The sequence below is a fragment of the Octodon degus genome, unplaced genomic scaffold (genome assembly GCF_000260255.1).
Source record: "Octodon degus isolate 3935 unplaced genomic scaffold, OctDeg1.0 scaffold00010, whole genome shotgun sequence".
Taxonomy (NCBI): Eukaryota; Metazoa; Chordata; class Mammalia; order Rodentia; family Octodontidae; genus Octodon; species Octodon degus.
Window position 1 is genome coordinate 21,943,233 of NW_004524586.1, and position 5,204 is coordinate 21,948,436.

Here is a 5,204-nt window from a genome sequence, read left to right on the forward strand (position 1 = left end):
CAAAAAAAAAAAAAAAATCCTCATGTGATTTTGGAGCAAAAAGAAAACAGAAGCTCTAAGCCCACCTGACTTCCCTGTACTTTTACCACCTGTAAGTGTTGAGCTCCGATTCTAGTCTGATGACCTGAGGGATGCTATAACATGGAGCAGGAACATTAAATTCCCCTGCCTGGGCTTTTCTGCCTGAAGTTACAGGTCGGAAGCCTTGGTAAATAGCACCAGGCCAGGCTGCCCAGTCTGTGACCTGTGACCAGGACACGACTGCCTCACCGTGAGGAGCTCCGCATGGCTATGGACCACAGCGCCACTCCCCAGGCCCCTGCAGCAGAGACCCGAAGTAGAGCAGCAGCGATCTGGTTCTCACTAGGGTACCGGATGTAGGCGCCAGTGGTTTCCTGCTGTGCTCCGAGGAAGCCCGAAGGCCTAAGGCAGCTGCTTGCCTGGATTTCCAGCCACGGGACGAACACAGGAGGCCCTGGATGTCAGAGCACAGCACTCTTCTCCTCTGTTTAATACACACAACACAGCTGGAAGGCTTCACTTGGGAAGCCATTCTGGTTTTTGTTTTTTAATTAAAACACAGGAGAGATGATACAAATGGCCACAGGCACTCTAGTCACTGGGAGAACATTCTAGATGATTTGGGCCCAGGTTGCTGAGAGAAAACATCCAACCTCCTCCCCAAGCAGCTCCACCCCCTCTCCCTGGGGAAGGCAGCACACGTGATTCCTCCAGGAGCTTTGGTAACAGAGAAAGGGCGTCCAAGTCCCCATCTTTTCATCCAAAAAATACCCTAGACAAGGGTATCTCCCCTTTTCACTATTCAGAAAGAAAGCTCTAGAAATTTAAGGACATGGCACTAAAGAATCGATAGAAAGAGATCCTGCTCCTCCTCCTCACCCCAACACCTTTTTTGCTGTACTAGGCATAGAGCCCCAGGCCTTCCTTTCCACCTGTGCTACATCCCCAGATCTCTAGCTCTTTTCTTTTCTTCTTTCTTTCTTTCCTTCTTTCTTTAACAGCCTTCTTTCCCTCTTTCTTTAACAGCCTAAATTGCTAAGTTGTGCAGAGTGGGCTCAAACTTGCAATCTTCCTTCCTCAGCCTTCCTAGACCACTAAGAGTACAGGCACGCACCATGCTGCCAGCTTCTCTTTTTAAATTTTTAATTACTTTTTAATAAACACATAAAATGCTTAAACAGCTTTCTAACTTGAAGTACCAACCAGCTCCTGATGGGAGGCAAATCTCTCCCAAGGACTGTGGCGACCCTGGTATCCTCCTCTCCCCTCCCCTCCTGACCCTCTGTGCTGCTCCTTTGGTGGAGTAGAGAGGCAGGGCCACTCCTGAGGTTGTGAAATCAACACTGCACACTTACTTAGCTTTGAGCTCTCCTCTTAGCCACCCCCACAGTTTGGCAGTTACAACCAGTTGCTGCTTGCTGTGATGTCCACAAAGCCTACACACAGGGCACTGGCCAACGCTGAACCACTGTTCCTAAGGGGAAAGATGGGCCAGGCTCCCATGAGCCTCTGGGCACCACACTTTCACGAGCTGATCAATCAGAACATAAACTTCTGTGCAAAGTGCTCCTGCTTAAAGACATCCTACTTCGTACAGAACACTGAGCCACAGCTCTGGGCTCTCGTGGGTGGCTCCATGACTCACACCACAGCAAAGATTCTCAACTTCAGGTGCAGTCAAGCCTCCCTTGACTCAAGAGAGTACCTTAGCTTGGTCCACGGGAGTCATTATAAACAGCGAAATCAGCAACAGAGGCACTAGAAAAGCACCGTGAAAACAACACTTGCTCCCGGTGTGAGAGCTGAACTCCAAGAAGGCCGAGCATCGCCTTGTTTGACCTCGGCGGAGGATGCCTATGTCGGGTGAGCCCAAGGGTCCACTTCTCTGGCACATGTCTGCCAGGGAGAGCCACAAGGACTGTCTCGGGGGTTATAAACGAAAGCTGGAGAGTCGTCAAATTCACGAATACAGAGTCAAAGAGTAGTGACCAACTGCATTTTGTGGTGACCTGAGGGGAATAAAGTCAAACCAACAAGTTCTTGGCACCAAGAGCATCTAGACCTCACTGCTCGTCCTTTCCTACCATCCGTGGTCACTCTCAGTGAGAGCCACCAGGACTCAATTCCTGCCAGGGGAGAGGCTCAGGACAGGGCTGGGCAGCTGTGCCCCACCTGCTTCAGTCCAGCTGTGTGACTCTGGCGGGACAACCTGGAGCCTGTTAGCAGCCCCCAGCCTCGGTCTAAGCACTGGGAAAGTGCAATGAGAACAGCCTCTCCGCTCTGCAGGCCACTGTGAGGATTTGCTGTGATGCTCCAGGTAGACCACGGGACACAAGAAGTGTCTGGGGAAAAGGGAATTGGAACAAGTCATTGCAAACAGTCCTAAGGCAGCGGGGACATTAGAGGCAGCCATGAGGAGCCATCCTGCTGGGTCCAGCATCCTCTCTTGGGAAGTCCCTGTAGCCCTCTGTGCTCCCAACTGAGGGTCTCCAACAGCTGCACCAGAGGGGGCAAATGCAGCTCACTTTCAAGCTTACCAAACGAGGACACCTTCAACCCGAGGACTCAGGGCCTCCCAAAAACCCCAGGAGTCGGGAAGGCAACTGGAGCAGCACGAAATGGAGAGGTGAGGAGGGGCAGTGAAGAAGGTACCTCAGCCTCTCCCTCTTCCGCGTAACCTCTGAGTGCTGCAAGCCGTATCTACTGCCCACAGTGGTTTCTTATTTAAAAAGCTAAATTCAAGCCAGGTGTGGTGGATTAGGCCTGTTTTCCCAGAAGGGTGGCAAGCTGAGGCAGGAGAAGAGCAAGTCTGAGCCCAGGCTGGACAACTTAGTGAGACCCTGCCTTACAACAAAAGTTTTTTGTTTTTTTTTTTCTTTTCAAAGTTTTATTGATAAACATATAGCAATGAGACAGTTTCAAATCAAATCGAAAGTACAGTTTCAACAAATAATACACTGCATACATTCTTCCTAGTGGTTAATTGCTGTACAAGATGCAGACTTGTGATCCTACCTACAAACACCATTAGAACAAATCACTCCATTCATTAAGAGAATGCAACTATATATCTATCCCAACCACTTTGAATACACAGATACAAAATGGACATTCATAGTTATACCCCAATTTTTTTTAAGTTCCGTTGTTGAATATTATAGGTGTGTAAACTCAGCAAAATATTCTAAAAAAGTACAGAAGCCCATAATATCATTGGGTCTTCTGTTTAACTGGCAATGTCAGAAATTATTGACCTGAGTCCCCCACAGCTCAACATAACAACATGGCTTTACTTCCTATATTTCATCTTCATACTTTTCTACTGGATGGTTAAGACCAAGGTAAAGCAGGACCTGTGCAACAAGAGTTGTAGCTTTTTGGTCTGACAAGGTCAGTGAAATGCCCTCAGGATTTATCTTGAGATCCTGTACCTCAGATTGTAGAACCTTTGTCAGTGTCAGCCATGTACAACAAAAGTTTTTTAAAGAGCTAGGGACGTAGCTCACTAGCAGTGCTTGCCGGGCATGCATGAGGCCCTGCGTTCCATCCCAAGCACCATTTAAAAAAAAAAAAAAAAAAAGTTAAACACATACTGTGGCTCACTATGGAAACATTCAGAATTCCATGTAAATGCACAGCTGCCTTGGCATTTCTGCTGCTGGCCAGCATCTTCCTGCCATATCTACTGCCCCTCACGTTTCCTGTCCACCAGACACAAAGAGCACGAAGAGGTCTCCCTCGCTGCTGGCAACCTGCCTGTCACTACCTGCGAAGATGGACAGAGGCAGCTAGGGAGGAGGTCAGCACACACCTGCTGCATGCAGCCGAACAAGGAGTCCCTCCCCGGCCTCCTTCCAATCCACTTCAGGCTATAACAGCCCCTGCTCCAGGCCAGGCCAGAAGCTGGGATTCTGGAGGTCAAAGGGGACCAGTTCTTCCCCCTGAGAAGCTCTCAGCCCACTGGAGGAGATGGAGTTGGATGCCAGCAATTTAAAGGTGTCTGGGAAGGGTGGTGACATAGGGGCGTGGGCAGCTACAAAGCTCAGACAAAGGCTCCTCTCAGCTTGGAGGGGAGACACCTCAGCTTGAAGGGGAGACACCTAGAGGGGATGCTGCAGGAAGGAGGAGACAGCATCTGTCTTGTCCATCTGGGCTTCCCCAGTGCCGTGCGAGACCTGGCAAAATTCAGCTGTTTCTATTGACATCAGTACAAACTGTGTATGTATATGTACACAGGAAGACCCTTGCACAGATGTCAACGTGTACTGATCGCCATCTGTACACAGTTTGATATCAGCAGTGTGTGTACACATGTACACAGGGTACATGATCAAAGAACATAGTGAATGCTTATTTTCTTTTTACAATGAAAGACACATTGCTATTCATCCCCCTCAAAGCACTTTCCCTGGCTTTGTTCTCGCCACTGTCTGAAGCAGTTCTGGAAGTACTTTTTCATGGATGTTATTAGTTGTGCTGCTGTGGCTTCCTCTATGTCTCAAGTCGACTCAAAATGCTTATCTTTCATGGTCATCTCGACTTTGACAAAGAGCCAGAAGTCGCATGGTACACAAGGTGGATGAGGACACACTGTAATGTTTTAATGAGCCCACTTTCCCATTAGTTGGTGCTCAGCAGCAGCATTCAGTTTTGTTTTATATATTTGGTGTAGGGTCTGACTACACAGCTCGGACTCGTACTGATCCTCCTGTCTCAGCCTCCCTAGTGCTGGGATTACAGGCCTACGCCACCTCCCTTGCTTGGACTTGGTGGCCGGCTCATTGGCCGGCTCATCAAACCCCAGTCCCTGCACTTGCCAGGCAGGGGCTTAGTCTGCTGAGCTATCTCACTGGCCCTCATTCTCTGTATTTTTTAATCATACCTCATGAAGACACTCATTTGGTGCATTTATTAATATACCTATCCTATATTATGAGCAAAAGAGCCTATAGTGGAATATTTTGAGAGAGATTAGTGACAATGTGCTATTTACTATAATAAACTTAATTTAAACACACACAGAATATTCTGATCATCCCCTGTACACAGGCTCATGAGCGGATTCTGAGCAAGTCCAGTCTAAATGCAAAGGTTACAGGTTGGGGATTTGGCTAGGGGCTGGGGATTTGGCTCAACTTGCCTAGCAAGCTGGAAGTCCTGGATTCAGTCCTCAGCATCAAAAA

General features: G+C 48.4%; 1 protein-coding gene across 19 annotated transcripts in view; it reads right to left on the reverse strand.

Moving 5' to 3' along the window:
- The window catches only part of Tacc2 (transforming acidic coiled-coil containing protein 2), a 247,871-nt gene that overhangs the window by 100,099 nt on the left and 142,568 nt on the right, over window positions 1–5,204 (reverse strand). The window lies entirely within an intron of this gene.